Source organism: Sciurus carolinensis, chromosome 13 (genome assembly GCF_902686445.1).
Source record: "Sciurus carolinensis chromosome 13, mSciCar1.2, whole genome shotgun sequence".
NCBI lineage: Eukaryota > Metazoa > Chordata > Mammalia > Rodentia > Sciuridae > Sciurus > Sciurus carolinensis.
In genome coordinates, this window is record NC_062225.1 from 40,029,356 (window position 1) to 40,051,135 (window position 21,780).

Consider the following 21,780-nt stretch of genomic DNA (forward strand, 5'->3'; position numbering starts at 1 on the left):
AAGAGGTATGTGACTTGAAAAGGGTTAAAAACAAATGCTGTCTATACTATTTTACAAATGACCATTTTTCAGTCAAGACACCCCATCATGTTATTTTGTCATTAAATACTCTTCTGCAGTCATCCTTTCAGGTGACTACAAGAATTTTTATCATATGTACATGTGCCATTATTTCTTCAACAATTCCCCTAAGGTTGGACATTTTAGGTTCCTTTCAATTTTTGGCTGCACACGTCATTAATTATTTGCTTTAATCACAGTGACAAATATTTCCAGTTGCACTTGAGGAAAGCATGACTTCACACATTGTTTTACCCAAACCTGAGACCAGAAGCTTTCTTTAATTCAACAAAGTTAATAACTTCAAAAAATTAACATTTCATTGCATTTTTAAAATATTTTTTAGTTGTAGATGGGCACAATAACTTTATTTTATTTATTTACTTCTATGTGGTACTGAGGATCGAGCCCAGTGCCTCCTAGGCAAGCACTGTACCACTGAGCCCCACCCAACCCTTTCTGCATTTTTATTTACTTGCAATGAGTTTCCTCACCATTTTTTCATTTCGCTTCCATTGAAGCAGCAAAATGTTATGGATGCTAAATTGAAAGAAAATTTGAAGGTTCCATCTGGGAAAGGCAGTATCTCATTTATATGAAAGGAGATATTCTTGACTAAATATTTTAAATGCTTATGGTATTTCTTCTAATTCTGGGGCATTTTAAAATGTATGCAATTGACTGAAAATTTTATAAAGCAATCGTAGATCTCTCTGCTATACTTCCAAGAAAAATCTCAAGTTTTCTACATTAGTGATTTCTAAAGGTCATATATAAGTACTTTTGATTTTTTTTTTACCTCCTAAAAGGCAAACCAGGCCATTTGATAGCTTGCCTGGTAAAAGGAGGAAAGCATTTCTAAAATTAGCCTGAAGCCAGACCCACTGTGACTTAATGATGAACAGAATCCCTGATTCCTTAGATAACAGGATTTGGCGTCTATGGGAAGGTCAGCGTGGTTGACATTCCTAGAGGAGAGAAAGCTCCTCCAAAGTTGATGCTAGAAATAAAGGGCAAGGAGTCACGATGTTTCCAAAAGAAATCTTAACTTGAAGGATGAATTTCAGTAGCCACCATTCTTAAAGTGCAACTGCATCTCAGATCCTCATAGGCAAACAATTACAGTTAATGGGCCTTATTGAACTGCTTGATCAAGGATGGTTGTTTGTGATTATCAGGACTTCTGTCCTTGTAGACATCACAAGAAAAACTCATTTTAAAAAAACAATCCCAACCTCAGAAAATACAAATTGATCTCTAGCTTATAAAACTCTCAGGACTATAGCTTTTCTCTCAACCCTACCTTTGTCAAGTGAGTTAGTTTAATGGACAAGACAAAGCCCTTAGGGCTGCCCTTGGCTCTGATGGTTGAGGGATCTCGAAAGAAAAAATCCAACAGATGAAAACTTATCGCAAAAGTGTACAGCATTTTCTTGATGCTAAAGTATTCAGGAATAAGTCTAGTCACACAGAGAAATTTGTCGCGAGCGGCAGAGAGGCAGAGTGACTAGAATTTGGTTCTATCAAATTCTATCAAATTTGGTTCAATCAAACAGATTGACTTTATTTGATACACTCGGGATAACACAAACCTTAATATTCCTAATATCACACATTAATCAAATCATATGGCAAATAAACACACCTCAATCAAATAGTCCAAAGTCCTCTCTGCCTTGTCAGTTCCGACGACCCCGAATGCGACGTTATCTTAGTCGGAGGGAAGACGACCGCTGGTCTAGGAACTTCCTCCGGCCGATGGTCTGGGAATCGAGGACAGGAAGGCTCCGCTGGCCGTGAAGCGATCAGAGCAGCGGAGTCTCGGCAGTCTCGACGGATGGATGATCGGTGGAGATGGTGAACCTGGCTGAAGTGGATTCGTTAGAAAATCTGGGCTGAGCCAAGGAGCTGTCTGAGAGGGGAGTTTATATACCCTTCTTCTTGGCTTGTTTCCAATTCTGGTCCAGATGGTGTCTTATCTCCTTGGTGCAGCGCTCTCGTGACACTTATGTCTTTTTTGGCTTGCCGTCCACTAGGGGCTTATCATTTTTTCATCCAAGTCTGCTCCTCTCAAAATTGAAGAAACCTGTAGGTGGAGTGAAAGGCATTCTTAGAGGTGGGGTGGAGTTTCACGTAGGTGCAAAAATGAAGAAAAGGTATGGAATAGAGCATCCACAGGTATACCTCCACTCGCCCAGGATTCTGTGCACTGCAGGCACTTAATAAATGTTCACTGGGCTGGTCACTGTAGCACACACCTGTAATTCCAGCAACTTGGGAGGCTGAGGCAGGAGGATCATGAATCCAAAGCCAGCCTCAGCAACTCAGTGAAGACCTAAGCAACTTAGTGAGATGCTGTCTCTAAATAAAATACAAAAAAAGGGCTGGGGATGTGACTCAGTGGTTAAGCACCACTGAGTTCAATTCCTGTACCACAAAATAAAAAAATAAATAAATGTTCATTGACCGAATTAATATGCTTCAGAGCTCCAGCATGTATTCCAGTGCCTAATCAGCTAGCCTATGCAAGCACTAAGGAAAGCAGGCCACCCTCAGTATAACCCTATTGTATATTTGGGGAATCAGAGACATGAACTAGTTAAGTGATGTCCTCAGGTACCCAATGAGTTACAGTCACATACTAGACAGGAGTCCAGACGCACAAACACCCACCAGCCTCTACTGACCTAGATCACCACTTATGAGACCAGGAACTCAGGAGGCAATAACTCCAAGATAAATGGGATTTGAAGTCAGAGAAGTTTCAGTTTCTTCAACTAACCAATGAGGAAACTTGAAGTTTATTTATCAGGTTCCTACAAGGGCTGGCTCAGAAATGAGGAGTTTCCACGTTCAAATAAGACTCTGTAAAGGAAGAATTCCAAGATGGCTCAAGGAAGACTGTGAGAAGCAGTGAAGTCTTAAAGAGAGGATATAAGCTCAGGAGGCAGACAGTCCTGACTTTGAATCCAACTCTGCCACTCACCAGTTGTGGTCTGCAGCACTTAACCTCTCCATAGCTTAGTTTCCTTATCTAATAAATGAAAATGATAATTATCATCTTGTAGAGTCTGTGGAAATCAAAGAGTTAAGCTCTTAACATGATGACTGCTCCCCAACTGGCACTCAGGGACAAACCAACAAACAAAATGTTGGTCATAACAACAATTCCAGTAAGAACAGCAAAGCTCAGACAGAGGGGTGGTGAAGGTTTCCACCAAATTGATGAAAGGAAAGTCTAAAATAATTAATAAGTGCATGGACAGGGCATTCAGTCTGCAGGTCACCAGGATAGTTTTTTTAGTATGAGAAAAATGCTGTCCAGCTGCTCACAAGCAGATGTCACCCTGGAGCAGTGCCCTTGACACAGAGCAAGCTGTTCTTTCCTTGTTGTTTCTCTCTCTCTCTCTCTCTCTCTCTCTCTCTCTCTCTCTCTCTCTCTCTCTCTCTCCCTCAGCTTTTAACACATGATGTTCAGCAAATATACCACATACTACATAAAACAATATAAAACACCATGTACATTGGTGTTTATAACGGACTTCCAAGGTTGAGGGCAGATGTGATATACTCTTAGCCTGGCATAGTGGTGCACGCCTGTAATCCCAGCTACTGGAGAGGCAGAAGAGGATCATAATTCCAAAGCTAGCTTCAACAACTTAGTGAGAACTTGTGTCAAAAATTAAAAAGGTCTGGAGATGTAGCTCTCTGGTAAAGCACTCCTAAGTTCAATCCCCAGGACAGCAAAAAAAAAAAAAAAAAAAAAAAAAAAAAAAAAAAAAAAGTGATATGCTCTTAAATTTGCCCAAAGATTTAAGAAAGAGTTAAGTTACTTAATGCTGCTGGCATCCAATGACACCATTTATGACAGAGTTAGCTACTAAAAATGCCCTTCGGAATTCTTATTTTCCAATGAAAAACTGCATTATACCCACACAATGAGCTACTTTGGAATTTTATTTGAAAATGCAATAGCTGATGATAATACATATGTCTCTGTATTAAAGGAAGCCATCCTTTTTTATACTAAACTGATTTCAAAGGGAGTTATTCTCTGAATGAGAGAGACTTGAGAGCTATGAATCTCAAGTCTGTAGATGTTGATAAGTACAAGTGTTGAAAGAACCTCAGTGGTCTTCTGACAGCCTTGCAATACAGAGCATTTATCTCTCTCCACCCATCATAGCTGTCTAGGTGACACTGAGAGACCTGTGGTAACATGTGACCATTTAAAACAATTTAAGAATTACTTCCAAAGAGCAATCACATGATGAAAACAAAACAAAATAAATATAGGCTGGTAAAGACAACTGAGTCCTATAGTGAATATAAAATCCTTGCAACTTTCTTGCTCCTTTAGGTTACTGTAAGTCAGAAGGTTTCAGATTGAGGAAAGTCAGGAATATAAAAGCCATGGTAGACTTTTAAATTAAATTTATCAATTTATGGTTTCCTTTAACATCATCAAAGCTAAATTTCTGCAAGAAAGTTTTCTCAATAACAAAGCAAGTAATTCCACATTTAAAGACATTAGTAGGTCTACTCAACAGCATGGATTGTGCAATATCCTGTTTTCTTCACAATTAAATTTCACATTTGTAAATGTTGATCAATAAACTTATCCTGCATTCCTAGATTTCATGTGAAATCATGAATGGCCTAGGGGACACTGCAAAGTTATGAAGTTTGTAAAGGCTGTGTTTCCTCTGCCTTCCTTAAATGTTGTTACTCCATTGAGATTCCTCTTTCCATTCTCATCTTGTGTTCCTATATGTATTTTCCTGGGTGATCTTGCCCACTTTTCCCTAGATGCAAATGACTACCAACCCTCTACCTACCACTAGCTCAGGCTTCTCTGCTGAGCTTCACACCTGTGTATCCCAATGTCTCCTGGCCATCTCTGCCTGGATGTCCCACTTTCAAACTCATCACTCACATCATTGAGCTCTTCTCCTCTGCCAAATGTACTCATCTTCCTCCTTTCTCATTTTCCATACTGGTGCCATGATCCATCCAATCACTCAGGCAGAAACCCAAGCATAGTGCTATGTCAGCACAAAGGAGACTCCAAGGCAATATGCAGCAGGTTAGGAAGGCAGGGAGTAATTCTAGGTAACATAAATTAATTATAGGGGCACCAAAATGAGAAAGAGTATATTATTAGTCAGGATATAATAGCTTAGACTGAGATAACAAAGAAAATCCCATAGTCTCAGTGGCTTCATTTTTTTCTCATTTAAAGCAACAAAATATGCCCTTTAGTCGGTTTTCCTGCAATAGAAACTGGGAGTCCAGTGTGCTTCCATCTTGCAACTCTCTGTCTTAAGACTTTTGTACATCCTGGCATATGGACAAGAGAGAATGAGCATGTACTCAGATCTGCCCTTAGTTTCTTTGAAGCAGAAGTGTCATAACTCTTCTGCTCACTTTTCTGTAACCAAGAATTTGGTCATTGTCATAACCCAACTGCAAAAGAAACTGGGACATGTCTTCTCATCTACCTCAAGCAGATAAAATGAGGTAGCAAACATAGCATTTTCTCTACCACAACATGTTTATGAAGCAACAAGAAGACAGGCATACCTGGAAACCAATGGGTATTAAGGGACATAAAATGTGTTGTGTAGACAGGGTCAGTGTCAGTGCCAGGAGAGATAGGACATAGATATGTAAAACCAAAGTCAACCTGACCTCCTAGGACTGAGTGGGCTCAAGAGCCTGAAAGCCATGCTGAGAACGGCGAGCCTGCTCAATGGGAGTTTAAAGATTAGAACAGGGCAAAGGCAGGGAAATGTGATCAGTGGACAATCTTAGAATCAAGACTTCTCAACCTGAAGATCCCAAGTAAAGGACCAGCTCCTGCTCCCAGATCCAGTCAGACAGGGTTCTCATTGCTTTAAGAGTCAGTAGAGTGCAGCAGACTAGGATCTGGGACAGACCTAAAAAATAAAAACCTTAGAAGTTCATTGTGGTACTGTGATAATTCTCTAGACACTGCAAGATCCTTCCTCTAAGGACTTGGCTCCCACAATTCCTCATTAGCTCTCCTCTCACGACTGTATAGCAAGTCCCACTGCAGGCTCATTTCCCTTTTCTTTCTGGATCCAGACTTTCTCCTTGATTTTGGTGGATATGATTTCTTGGCACCTTAGTTTGTTGGGGTTACACCTTCAGCAGTGTATTTTCTAGCTGACTGTTTTACTCTCAACTGTTTTCTGCCAGGCTTGTCAAGTCAAAAGGTAAAATAATAATAATATTAATAATAATAATAATAATAATAAGAAGAAGAAGAAGAAGAAGAAGAAGAAGAAGAAGAAAAAGCAGCAGAAGCATTTATTAAGTGCTTACTATATGTCAGGCACTGTTCAAGTTTTATATAGACCAATTTATTTCATTCTCAGATCAAATCCATTATGTTGATGAAGAAACAGAGGCATAGAGCTTGTAAGTGGTCAAGTTGGAATCTGAATCTGGAATGTTTTATAACCACAATGCTATACTACTAAATAAAACAACATGGACTCAAGGTTGTTAAAAAGGAAAGAATGCAAGTAGCAGTAGTAATTACTGAAACAGAAGAAAAAACAGTCTCTGTTAGAGTAGTGAAAGAGGAGATGCCACCAGAGGATAAAAAGTCTCCAATTATTCACACAAAGGGTGTTTGTTTCTTAAAAAGGACAAACTCATGGTGAGGATATGCCTAAATTTTTCTCAGAGGAATTTCACTTGCCCTGGCAGGTGGGTGGCAGGGAGATTTGAGGTCCCTTGAATTGCAGCTCCTGAGCCCTGCCTCAGAAGAGTCCTTTGGTCTTGGCAAAACTCTCCTTCATAGGCACAGCGCGGCGGGCTGCAGCCGGCTGGAAGCTGGACGTACAGTCAGCGGAGCACACACAATGAGAGCCGTTTTCCTTGCATGCAGCTGGCGCACCCTTTCCGCTGTTCGCAGCTGCCGGAGCAGCGCGCGCAGGCGGGGCCACGCCCCCTGATGAATATTCATCATTGTCCTGTGCTCAGAATCTAGGATTTTAAAGTCTCTAAAGGGATTAGATGGAAAGGCCTTTCTGATAGGTCGTTAGAAGGAACTAGGGAGACCGTGCTTTTTCCGGGTTTGCTTTTGAGGACTACAAAGAAGAGAGGGTAAATGGAAAGTGAAGTCCACGGTTGCTAATCCAGGCAAGGCCACGCTCTGCATGGAGCTTCCTGCTCCTGGTAATTTATGAAATCTCTCAGTGTCCCTACAACACACCACGATACAGTTACTGGTGTTTCAAAGCCAGGTTCTCTCTCTCTGGCACTGGCAAGCTTGAAAACAAACAAGAGTAGGCTGCTCACTGAGAGTTAAATGCTGTTTTCATAGCTTTTATCCAGTTAAACATCTGCGTTAACGAGGCTTCCTACTCACACACGGTCCTGGGTATATATTTTAACTTGTGCACATTCTTCATTGATCTACTCTATGATTTCTTTTTGTTTCTGTGTCAGTCTGTGTTACGGGCTCGCAACTCCAAAAAAAAATTTTTTTTAATTTATATGAGCTCATATCCAGTTAAGATACAATCAGGGTAATTAACCATACATATTAATATTTGTTTTTGAATTCTTATGGTTTTTTTTTAATGGAGAGATTTCCCACCATCGATCATCTGAAAAACCAAATAAACCGCAAATGTGCCGGGTGCGGGTGGTCGACACTGTAATCTCAGCTACACCGGAGACTGAGACTGAAGGATAGTGAGTTGGAGCCAAGCTGGGCAACATAGTGAGACGCTGTCTCCAAAAATGATGATGATGATGATGATGATGATGATGATGATGATGATGATCCCCAAATGCACTTTATTGATTTATAATACAAGGTGGACTTTTGGGGAAGTGGATCCATTGTCTAGTTGTCGTTGTCTTATCGCTGTCACCATAGAGTTCACTTTAGAAGTCACTTAACAGAAATTGTTAGAAACTTTGTTGAGTATGACTATTCTATTAATCCCTCCATTACAAGAGAGGCTTTGCTTCTTGCCTACAAACTGTAAATGAAAGAAATACATTAGTGGAAGGAAACCATAGAATAGGAAGCAATATAATGTGAAAGCATTTAGTTACTTAAATAAGGGCAACCCCCTCCCCCAACCACTTCCATTCTAGAGAACTGAACAAATGTGCACATATAAGATCAGAACCACTAGGAGCAGTTGATGAGATCTTATGATAAGTAGGGCAGGGAACAGACAAGGGACATAAACAAATGTTCCACAAAGTAGAGAATCTAGAAATAGTAGACTGACCAATTCACCATTAATCCCCAGCATAGTTTTAGATTGAATAGTTAAGCAAGCAGCTAGTGAAGCACTCTAAAAAGATGACCATTAGTAATCAATAAGAGTCCACCAGGAACTCAGGTCAAGCTAATCTTTAATTCTTTATTATTATTATTATTATTATTATTATTATTATTATTATTATTATTTTAATGAAGCATTTGACTTCCAGACAATGCAAAGAACAAAGATCGTCTTAACAAAAGGATACCCTATCTCCCCTTCTCCACCTAATTTTTTTTTTCCTGTGATGGATTCAGTATTCAAAATCATCAAGTTGAGTTTTTGGCAGCCAGAAAAAAACAGAGTTGAGAGCAAGAAGGAAGTGGGTTGACCTCAGCTCTTCAACTTATTAGCTGTGTGAGTAAACTGGACACCTCATCTCAGTTTTCACAACTGCAAAGTGGAAACAGAGTATCTACTTCATAGATATTAAAGAAAATACAAATAGAGTATGCAACATAGGTACTCAAGAAAGGACAATCATTATGAAAACTCAATTTAAAAGGTAAAATTCAAATATAAACTCAGGAAAGAGAAAAATAAAATTGAGTAATTCATATAAAAATAAATTTTATGTAAAAATAAAAATGAAAAATAGCATGTTTCAAGTACAGATTGAAACTTATTAATAGAATAGGTATGCGTAAGCCCAAAAGAGTCTGAATTAACTATTGTCAGTCAGATCCCATCTGAAAGTATACTACCTCTTTCTGGGTAGTACATTTGAGGGGGAGTAAGAAAAGTTAAATAATATCCAGAATGGAACAAGACCCAGGAAAAAACAATATCTGAGTAATAGTTGAAAGAAATGATAGGTTTTATCTAGGAGAAGATGTTACATAATGGCTATCTTCTGATGTTTGAAGATGGTGTTGAATGTGGTGTTAACTTGGTATACACAGCCCCAGAAAGTAGAATTAGATTAGAAGTTGCTGTGAGAGAGATTTTGGACTCGAGGTATAGAAGAACTATTCAACAATGCAATGAGTGTTCTTGAAAAAATAGCAAGCTTATAATTACCCAAAGCAATCCTACAGTAAGTAGAATCCAGCTGTTAAAAATAGTGAGAAAAGATTGTTGCACTGGAAAAGAGAGTGGCCTACTCTTAGCGTAGAGTTAGTCAGACACCCTGTATACCCCATTGCCCCCAGCCATCACAGGCATGACTAATCAATGCTAACTCTCTTTCCTGCTGAGCTAAACTCAACTTGGCAATGCTTTTCAAAGCTGTGCTCCAAGTCTTCACCACCAATTCACTGGAGATGACAGCCTACCAAATCCAGATGATCCATTTGTGTCTCTAAGATCCTATAATTTAGGAATTTTCCCCAATTATATAATGTCTATAAATGAATTAGAAAGAAAGTCACAATTAAGTGCAAAAATATTTCCAGTATGGGTATGTGTGTGTGTTTATGTTTATATATATATACCTTTGTGTGTAGATATATGTGGGCTAATTCAGACATGGCTTGGTCCTACCATAAAACAGAAATCACATGAGGGAAATAACACACAGGACCCAGGAGTCCTCAAATAATGAATCTCAATCAGGACATGTTGATAGTTAACAATGTTGTTTTATGAATATCTACTCATTTGCCCTCTAAAAAAAGTTCAATCCTTTTCCTACTCTATTCCACCTCTTATGAAATTTCAAACTTATTTTATAAAAAACTTTCGAAACATCAGGGCATTATTGGTACAAAAGAGAAAACATGTCAAAGTGCAGAAACTGTGCTGGGATATTTGAATTAGTATCCTTGTATTAGTTAACTAAGTGACCAAAGAGATGTCAGTAAAAGACTAGATTACAATGTCCAAAGTTATTAGCAAACTTAGAATCCAAGCTAATAGATGAGCAGCAGTAGCTATTTCTAGAATGAATAGTAGTTGAAGACAGGTGAGTAGTAGTTCACACTTTGGCTCCCCAACTAACAATGAAGAGAAACAAAGAATCCTATCTAACTCTGAAGAAGAAAGACAGAGATATGAAGACCATTCTCTAAAAGAAAAAAAAAAAGCCTTCAATAAATAATACTGGAATTGGATGTTGGTATGCAAAACTAAAAACCTTGATCCCTACCTCAATTCATAAACGACATTAACTCAAAATGAATCAGCTTTACATACGAAATTTAAAACTCCAAAACTTCTTGAAACTTTATTTTTAAAAAAGTATTAAGATGTTTATTTTTAAAAAGTGAGTCAGTGTAGAGAAAAATACAAGTATGTGCCTATATCGGTGGAATGCAGATAAGCAAAACTTGCTCAGTTGGCATCCTACCACTGCCTTTGCTAAACTGCCTCTAAGCGTGAGAAGAAGTGATATAGCCCCATCCAGACAGGATGGTGTTTAATACAGAACTTTAGTCTCAGGAGGAAACCCACTATGTGGGCGTGGGAAACTGTGGGAAGAGGGTGAGAGGAAGCTACTGTCTGCAGCCCAGAACTTCCCAGATTCCCAGGATCTCAAACTTGGGAAACGGGAACATGAATCCTAGTTGTCACTGGCCAACATTTCTGTTGCTACTTTTCAGCAGCCTGGCCTGGGCAGAGTGGTCTCTGCTTGGCAGCCAGAACCTGAAAAAGAAAAATATTAGTACTTGCAGCGTGGTGAGCTGGGAAAGGGAGCAGGAAGATGTACACTGTGCATCTTAAATTCCTGGACATTTAAATTATGACACCAGTTAGAGCATCTTCTTTTACTAGGATCAAATGCCAATATGTCAAGAATTGGAAAGAAGGTTTGTAACTAATCTTTTAAGAGATCCCCCAACATCAATTCATTTTTTGAAGAAAGTAGCAAATAAAATATATCTTTCTTCTTGACCCATAAGAGCCTTAGAAATATAAAGGTGGTATGTGGTAAAGCTTAAAAGCATTGGCTATGGTGTCAGATTGCATTATCTATGGGCTCAGATGCTAGCTCTGCCTCCTTTTACCTGTGTAAGAGGTTAGGCATCGGTTCCTGACCTCTCTGAGTCTTAGATTTGTTTGTTTGTTTGTTTATTTGTTTTTCCTGTAAAATGAGAATGACCAAAAAAAAAAAGAGTGAAGTGTGTAATTAGCACATAGTAAGCATACAATGTGCAGGAATTATAGAATATGAAGAGAGCTTATTAGCAGAGCAAGACCCAGAGATGCTAGGGATCTACCCAACATCTCATAACTAAATTAGAGACAGAACTGCTTTTCAAAAATTGTGAAGTATTGTCATTTTTCATTTTAGTTTCCTTTCCTCTCTTAATAGTTGGGACAATTTTTCTGATACCTCCTCTTCTTATGCCAGGCTGACAACAACTTGCACCATATTTTACTCTGATTTTCCCTGACTTCACTGTGACCCCACATTCTTTTAGCACTCCTACATTGTGAAAGCTGAACACCATCTGTCATTTGATCAGTGTGCAACAGTCCCTCAAGAGCTTGATAAATGCCTTTTCTCTGAAGCATCCTTCCCTTTTAAGCATAATGCAATGTTATAATTTAAATTTCAAGATCCACTCAGGATAGAAGGGATGATAAGACAGGTCTGAATGTAAATATCTCCCCTCCCTGGGCAGCATGACTATAAATATACCAAGATGTGCCCTTCTAGAACTAACAACAAATTACCTAATGATCTTCCACTTCCAGACTTTCAAGAGCCCTTCTCTCAGAAAGCAAAGATAGTGCATTGGTTTCTACATCATCTCTTCAAATAATAGGCAGAAGCTTTTGTTCCAAATAGATCATCTAGTCACACAAGCAAATCCAGGTGGAAATCTCCTTTGCCCTTCTAACTCTTTTCCCAAAGTCTTTAGGGTAGAGTCATAAACTATGGCAGATTTCACTAATAACAGCTCACCAGAAGGACAAGCTATCTGGAAATTAGGTCACATCTTAGGGCTTTCTGCCAGACTTATATACAAGAATAGTAACATCACTGCCAGAAGTATCTTTGAGCACAAAGAACAATGATAGATAATATGATTCTACTGGGAAATGTTGAACGGCTGGATTCCTTGGGTATAGGGAGTCTTGGAATAAAAGTTTCCTGACAAAAGTATAGGGGCTAGGGAACGCTTTCAATGTCTGCCTTTCGAAAATAGATTATTTCTGCATCTGTTTTCCTAGTATAATATATATTCTCTGTGCCTAAAATGCCTGGCATAAGGTAGGGAATTCAAAGGTACAGAATAGAAGAACAAACCATCCATTTTCTTTTTCTCTATTATCCCACCCCCACATTGCCTCAGAGACATATGTAATTAAGAATAAGCTTGACCAGTGAAGAGCTCAGGCTCCCTTTTGGTTCCATTCCTGATATTTGTGGGATATTTGGTCAGAATTTCGTGTCACCAGTGAACTTTGCCTGCTCAGCTTGCTGCTCTTGTTCTGCCACCTGCCCTTGCTCTCTTGGAGACAGATCCTACCAGGGAAAAGGACAAGTTTAAACTCCTGCAAGGAGTAACACTTGGGAGCCTGTTAGAAATGCAGAATCTCAGACTCCATTCCAAAATCGAAGCTCCATTTCAATGGGGTTCCCTGGAGAGTCTTACAAACTTGAAAGTTTGAAAAACACTGTTTAAACCTGATGGAAAGATAGATCTGCTGTATTCTGAAGATGTCCAGCCTAACATTACATTGCTAGTTGACAATGATTTTCAAAAAGGAAAGAAAGACAAGGAGCCATCAGACTCCCCAAAGCTCACCAATTGACAGTAGCCTTCAGATTCATGGAGAAACAGAGCATCTGCTTCAGGGGACAGAGGTGCACTGTGGACACAGGCAGGCAAGAAAATTCATTTCTGTAAATCTTAGCAAGACTTTGAAACTATCCAGGGCCTTTTGTTATTTTTCTTAAAAAGCTGTTGCCAAAGTACTTCAAAACTTGAAATTACAACTAATTGCCTAGTTGTCTATTAAGAGAATAAAGCTCCTTGATGGGGGGTGCAAATTCCCATTCCAGAAGAAATCAATAGAAAATTTTAATCTGTCAGTGATAAATTATTGGATGTATTGATTTCCAGGGCTTTTAGGGCTCTTAACAGCACCAGGGGAAAGGCTAATCATTCTGGAATGTGTGTGCACTTAGAGCATAGCCCCAGGGAGCAGGGAACTTGCCTGTTAGTCAAAAATATGTTCTAAACAAATTATAGGCAAAAATTCTTTTAACAAGATAGAATTCTCCATTTCAACTCCTCTTTAGCATTTATAAGGCAGACAATACCATGCATGGAACAAACATTTAACGACCATCTGCTTTACATGCAAAATTGAACAGGGCAATTCACATGCAGCAGAAATTCTTTAACCTTCCTTTTAAAACACCGCCTGGCAGCATTGACCAATGAAATCCTCTCCTTTAGTACAAATTAAAACACATGCCATGCCACCATTCTACCAGTTATAGTCCTCGTAAGCAGTGTCTGTTAGGAGGTTATATTTAAGAGACTATTATATTTTAAAAGACTGACACATGGCGGATAAAGGATGAAAGAAAATATGAACCATCTACGATATATGTTCCTTGGTAAACTGAATTTGTTCACAGGATTCCCATTACCTACCCGTTTCTCTCACCCATGTCCACTGGTTAAAATCCTATTTATTCTTCATGGAACTCCTCTGTGGAACCTCCTCAGAGCCCACATGCTAGAGTTCTTGGCTTTCTCTGTGTTCTCATAACAAGTCATAGGATCATCTCATACACCATGGAACTATTTCTACCTCATGGCAGAGTTATTTGACATGCTTTGTTTTATCTCTGTTGCTATACCACATGCATCATTAGATGTACACCTTATTAATCAGCGTGGCTTTCCATTCAGCACAATACTTAGCACATTGAGTACAGTCCATAACTACACAACAAAAGTTAAAAAAAGAAGAAAGGAAAGAAAGACAGGGAGCCACCAGACTTCCAAAGCTTGCAAATTGACAGCAGTCCTCAGATTTATGGCAAGAAACAGCACATTTGCTTCAGGGAACAGAGGATAGGGTTAGAGTCTCAACAAATGAGAATGTATTGAGTTCTCATTATCCACTACCTCAAACCCCAGTTTGATCAGGGTGCAATCAATGAGGAAGAACAAATATTAAAAGAAAAGCAGTAGAACTCCAGCAAGGTCTTAATTATCTTTGTCAGCTAGTCTAACAATATTTAACTAACACCTATTATGTACTTGGAAAGAGGAAATTATAAAACAAGGAGATCTATTTATACAAAGATGATTACAAAGACAAAAGGTAGGGAGCAACTAAGAAGCAAAAATATGTAGCAGACGTAAGATTGGAGAGGTATCTCAGTGGTAAAGCACCTCTGGGTTCAATTCCCAGTACCAAAAAAAAAAGTAGCAGACAGAGTTTTATCCATCGGTACCCCTCCGATTTCCTGCCATATTCCCTTGCTATATCTGTGTATGTGCACCTAGTGTAGCTCCTATCACTCTAAGTTGTAAGTCAGGAAATTAAGTTCAAGTCTAGGTCATGGTTGAGGTTCAAGTCTGTTTTCCAATAATGACCCAAGAACCAGGCCTAAAGTTCTTACAGAAAGGAGCAGAGAGAAAATCAGGTGAAGGGTGTGCACATCAAGGACTTTGGAAGAAAAGGGGCCCAAATATATCCATGCATTTGGACTCAGAAACAAAGTGCAGCAGTGAGTGAGGGGTGGAACCTTCTCCCCATTTCCACATGAAGACACCCAGGTTGGAAATGTGGGCTGTAGGACTAACACCACTCTTAACTTTTGTTCATTCAGTGTTCATGTGGGTATTGAGGAACTGGTAGGTGTGTGACCCTGTTCCAGGCCTGATAAATACATGGAAGAAAATGAACAAAGCTCTGGCACTTGGACCTTATTGCTGCTATGTGATGACCAAGAGAGACTGTCTGCAGCACACTATTCATGTTCTTTTAAAAACTATCAAAAAACAAAAACAGAAAGCAAAAAGGGAGGCTGAGCTTGAGAATGATGTGTGTGGTCTCAGGAACTCTGCTGGTCTCCTTATCTGGCTGTCTTTTAGCTCTGCATGTATTCACTGGATTAAATTAGCCTCCTCCTTTTTCAAACAGGTCAGTGTGGAAAACAATAAAAATTCTCAACTCTGAGCTGTTCTAGAGACATTGGCTACCCATCAGGCTGCCTACTACAGAGATTTCTCTCTTCTTAATTGTTTTTTGAAAACAATGTGAAAAGCTTTAAACTAGAATGTTAAGCTGTATTTAAACTAGTATAATGAGCAGTACTGTGTTCCTCTCTCACTAAATAAAAATTTTGGAAGTTAAAAAAGAAGAAAAGAAGTACCAGACTCCTGGTATCATTGAGATTTAAAAGCAGGGGCCATCAGCAGGGGAGAGCTAAACTGGAAAAGTGTAAAGTGGCCATGGCCAGTGACTCTTGCCATGTGAAAAGCCTGGCAGAGAGCTAAGTCCCTGCATATGTAAGTGGGGCAAAGCCTGCAAAATCTGAGCTATTTCTCTTATAAGGACCAATTTGTACTAGTAAAACTGGGGCCTATTTGAATTGCATCATAAATTTCTTTTTCTTTTTTTTTTTTTTTTTGGTGGTGGTTGTGGTGATCAAACCCAGGACCTCTTTCATGCTAGGCAAGTGCTCTACCACTCAGATATATTCCCTAGCTCTTTTTATTTTACTTTATTTATTTATTTTATTTTATTTTTCATTTATTTAGAGACACAGTCTCCATAAGTTTCCCAGGCTGACCTTAAACTTGCCATCCTCTTGTCTCAGCCTCTCAAGAAACTGAGATTACAGGCATACACCACCACATTTGGCTACATTATAATTTATTTACTTACTCTCTTCTTATTAAATTATGAACACTTCATTATTAAGACTTTAATCTCACCAGTTCCTGAAAGAGTGAGTGTCATAGCTAGGTGCCTTTTAATTGTGTGAGAAAGGAAGGAGGAAATAAAAATCTTCAATAATTGCAAATATTAAGATGGATTTTTTTTTTTTTTTTTTTTTTTTTTTTTTTGGCAAATGAAAGGAATTCATTCAGAGCCAAGCCTGGTGACAACATGATACATCTCCATCAATATCAGATGTTAAAATAAAGTGAGAATCTTGGAAGGATTTCAAACATACTTTGAAAAATGGCAGTATCACTGGAATAGAACTCCTTCCCATTTGCGACTGTATTTAACAAAACACATTGGATGTCTGAGCTGTGGCATGTGTGCTAAAATATTCTGGAGACATTAGAGTCAACACCTCATGTGTCAAGTACTAGATTGTGTGTTATTGATCACAAGGCCTGCAAGAATTCAAAAAAGAGCTCATTATCAGGGAAAGTTTTCATCTATCCAATTTTTAAAAGCATCAGTATTACAAACTTGGCACTGAAATACTGAACTAAAGAAATGGAGAACCAAAAGAAGTGATATTTAAAAAAATAGCAACAACTGATCTGTATCTTGCCCCCAAAATGAGTAAAATCGTTAAAAGAGTACCCCTCAAAGAAAATCTAAAAAGAATGGTGAGGATGGTTTTGTTTACAAATAACAGAAATAACCTTGGATAGTTTAAATAACAAAGAGGACTCCTTGGAGGAATAACAGCAGAATGATATTCAGCCAATTCACCTCCACATGGTTATCCTACATGTTTTTTAGTTGGTTGGAGTTTATGCTGCACCCTTTATTCAGTATTTCAGCCATCAGCTCTGGACACTAGAGTTCCTCATAGACTCCAAGAGCCTATGCACCATTAGTTTTGTCGACAAGTAAAAGATAACTGATTTAAACTGGCTTATCACAGGGGTTGGCAAACTTCAGCCTGTAGATTGGCCACCTGTTTTACTGGAACACATTCACATCCATTCATATACATGTTTTCTAGGGTGCTTTAGAGCTATAACACCAGATTTGACTAGTTGGGTAGAGCTTGAAGTCTTAAAATAGTCCCATTGGAACACTTTAATAAAAAGTTTGGTGACCCTGACTTCTCTAATAAGTCGTTTATTATCTCATATGTTTGATTCAGTGCCAAGGTGGGCTGAAAAATGCCATCAAAGAAACTGGCTTTTTAGGATTTTTTTTTTCCTATTTTTATTGGTACATTATAATTATATATAATAGTGGGATTCTTTGCTACATATTCACATATGCAAACAATAAACAATATAATTTGGTCAACATTGTTCCCCACTGTTTCCCAAGGCTTTTTAGAATTCTTGCTGTAATTTTCACTTCTCATCCTCATTCCAAAATACACCCTCATGGTGGCAGGAAAGTTGAACATGGCAATCAGGACTATGTGCTTCCTTGTTCATGTGTAGCAGAAGGAAGAGTAATTTCTTCTCTAGGTAAGGAATATAAACCTTCAATCAGATTGGGCCAATTTAGGAAATGTGCCCATTACTGGATCAATATATTTGCCAAAGGATTGCCATGCACATATTGACTTAGCCTAATCTTTGACCCACTCCGGGGGTGCTTGGGTCTAAAATAACATCTGTATGAGAAATGGAGAATGAATGCTAATAAGTAAGTGTGCAAGAGTTCCCAGTCAACCAAATACTAGACGTCTATGAGACACCTACGAATCTTCTATTTCCTACACTTTACATCTCTGCTTCTCTTTTTGACTTTGATTCGTTGTTTTTTCTCATCACAACCTGGTTTATTGCACTTGTCTCAATACACAGTGGAAAAATATATTGCTAATAGCTTAGATATTTACTGTTTAGTCTTTCAACTCAATCTCTCTTTTTTCCATCTTATTTTCAAGTTACTGGGGCAAGAGTCTGGATAGTCCAGCCAGGATCAGGATCATCCTTCAAACAAAAATGGGGTTATATTCTAGAATTTGGAAACTTTCACTATCTCCATATGGACAGTAGTAGAATGGGTTAATTCTGGAATCGGATGTTGAGCAGATAAGTCAATAGGTGTCTACTACAGTATGTTTATTTCTCCACATCAGATTGAACAGCCCAATACTTTCCATTACAGGTGATTGTGCACATTAGGATTATTTTTTCATATTGAGAAACGCATACACTAAAGAAGTCATTGGAATAGGATAGTTTATCCTCCATATGAAGCTGCAAATGTGGGTATCTGGTATGGCATTTTTGCCCCTTCATCTGCAGCATTGCCCTTGTCCTCATGGTGCAAGATGGCAGCTAGAGCTCCTGCACACATGTTCTCAACTGTAGACAGTAGAGGAGGAAGGGACAAGCAAGGGGCAACAGGTGAACACCTGCTGTCATTTAAGGACAATATCAGAAGTAGCCATATTGAGGATGAGCAACCCTATTCAAAAACTCCAAAGTCTGAACTGCTTCAAAATCCAGAAATCTTCAGTTGGTAGAGTGCTTGCCTTGCAAGCACAAGGCCCTGGGTTTGATCCCCAGCACCCAAAAAAAAAAAAAAAAAAAAAAAATCCAGAAATCTTTTAAGTACCGAAAGGACAACCTAAGTTGAAAAATCCATTAAATTATAATATGATATAAATTATTTTATATATTATATAATTATTTAAAATATTATATAAAATTATCTTCAGGTTATGTTCATATGAAACCTAAATGAAGTTTGTGTTTAGGCTTGGGTCCCATTCTCAAAATATTTCATTATGTATATTCGAATATTCCAAAATCTAAAAAACATGAAATCCTAAACACCTCTGATCCCAAATATTTTGGATAAGGGATACTCAACCTGTAATTCTTCCCCTTAGTCCTTTTCAAGAGAAACTGGGAAATAGTCTCTCTCTTTTTTTTTTTTTTTTTTTTTTTTTTTCCTGGAAATCCACATGCCCAGCTTAAGAATTGTGCTTTCTCTTGGTATGGAAAAAGAGATCACATATTAAGGAACCAATAGCAGTCTCTACATATTGATCATTCATTTTTAGGACCCATGAGGCTAAAAACATTTCTTTTTATTGATTTATTTTCATTGACAATAATTGTATGTACTTATGGGACACGATGTGATGTTTTGATCAGTGTCTACATTGTCCAAAGAGTCAATCAAGCTAATTAATTAATTTATCCACCACCTCACTAGCTTGTCTTGGTTTTTGTAGTGAGAATGTTAAAAATCTATTATCTTAGCAATTTTGAAACATATAATACAATGCACTGCATGATGAATGATGAGTACAGTTAAAAGAGTTTCTTTTTAACTCGGAAAGAACAAAGGTAATCATCATTAAGGAACATAGAGAAGAGTTTAGTAATAACACTTATGTCTTGGACAATTGAAACTTAAGTACATCAAAGTAACAGAAAGATACACAAAACACGGCAAGTGTTTATTTATGTTATATGTGGCCTTTGAATAAAGGCAATGCTGTGTCCTAGTGAAGAATGGGACCAGTTCATGTCATTTTAGACAAAATTCAATCTAATTCTGTAGATGTTGTGGTATAAAAGGAGGCAGATTAGCATTCCTTAAATTCAGATTCAGTCTTAGAATCATGAAATACTAAAAAAACTATTATTTAAGTCCGGGATCTTTCATCTACTGCTAAGCTATCAAAATGTAAATGTCCAGAAAGACCAGGTATATTTGTTCAAAAAAGTGTTCCAGTTCTGCTTGCTACAAAAATAGCTTATAAGGACTCCAACCAAGGGTTTGTAACTTGCCTTTCAAATTATGATTGATGGTTCTAGCTTTTTCATAGCAAGTTTTCTATGGAAGGAAGAATCACATAATCCTCTCCTTGTTGCTGATACATGTTCTTAATGGTGACTGCCACAAGTCTCATTCAGTCAGTTTGGATTTAGGAAAAAAATAAATAAATAAAGCTCAGGTCTCATGCCTGTGAGTGACTAGGGAGTAGAGAAAGGGATTTTTTTAGTACCTGAAAAGTTCCAGCAAAACTAAGCGTCACTGGCGAGGGTGTGCCAGGAGTGTACGGCAACACCCTTCCTGCACTTAGGAAGTTAAGAGCAAGGACGTCAAGTATTATTTGGTGACAAAAATAGAACATTATTCTGAGCAATAAAGTGTTATTCAAATTCTACCAAAGTACACAGATGCTGTAACGTGGTAATTATTCTAAGAAAGAGGATTTAATTTAGAAATTACCTAACCTTTTTGGTTTCTATTTTTGATGACATTTGTAATATAAATGAGCAACAAACCTGTGTCTCTCAGTCTTTTACATCAAACTCCAAACCTGATTTGCAATTTTATTTTAGGATCAGCATCCCATTTTTAACATTCAGTCTATGTTTCAAAAATTCAAGTCCATTTTAGGACCAGGTAATCTTTAGTCAAAGGAATGAGTTCTGTTGTCTTCAAGCAAGGCAAAAGAGTCACCATGGTCCCTTCCCCTCTTATGCTACTCTTAAAGGTCTGGGCAGAAGTCACAGAATGGCTGATGTTTATTTACTGAGTGTTAGGACTTTGGCCTCTCCCCATGAACCCACAAAACCATTAGTCTATCATTGGTTATATTTAATTAAGTACATCCAGCAAAGTCACTTTTTTATTTTTTATTTTTTAGTTGTAGATGGACATGAGACCTTTATTTTATTTACTTATTTTTTATGTGGTGCTGAGGATTAAACCCAGTGCCTCACATGTGCTAGGCAAGCATGCTACCACTGATACACAACCCCAGCTCTCAAATTCACTTTTTAATTCATTCCTTTGTCAATAATTTTTCAAGCATCTGTATGCACTGAGTTCTGTATACACAGAAAGATCAGAAGGAGTCCCTGATCTCAAAGAATTTGCCATCCAATGACAATAGTATTACTTTTCATTTATAGGACTAATCTGCATGCATGTAGGAAATTGACAGGAAATATGTACAAATGATCATAAAGTTAGATGGAAAAACTCTATTAAATATTCCAAACTTCCTATGTTATCATATTCCTATAATTACTCTTCTGTTTTTAATTTTAAAATACAACAGTAATTTAAAACCCTAGTGTTAAAAATTGAGTGATGTTTTATTTCTTTAAATAGAATTACTTTAAGTAATAGAGCTTCCATTTTTAATAACACAGTTGCTTTTTAAAAGTATAAATCAATTCTTTTAATCATAATACAAATTCTATGTCTCATAAGCTTAACACAGTTATTATAGCAAATCCACTTAAAGCCTCCTAGGAGGAGGGAAAAAGGCATGGGTGAGAATATTAGAGAATAGAATAGCTTATACAATTTTAGGTCTTCCAAGGAAAAGGACAGTGAGATGAATGACCCTTTTTAACCTTTGTACCAATCATGTTATCATTTGCCGCATACCCGTGACACAATGGTTAAGCTTACCAGAAAATATTCTTGTGCAGGCTCAGAATTGTTAAGTCATTAGTGCTTGTAGTCTGCTTTGTAATACTGAGAAAAGTACTTCTTGAAATGTTTCAAAAAAGAGAAGTGTTACTATAAACATGTAACAGCTATTGCAGTCATCAGATCTGGACCA

The 21,780-nt window shown here is 37.9% G+C and overlaps 1 pseudogene; it reads left to right on the top strand.

The window, feature by feature from the left end:
- The first annotated feature begins 7,726 nt into the window (after positions 1 to 7,726).
- The window catches only part of LOC124962870 (bax inhibitor 1-like), a 71,151-nt pseudogene continuing 57,097 nt past the window's right edge, over positions 7,727 to 21,780 (top strand).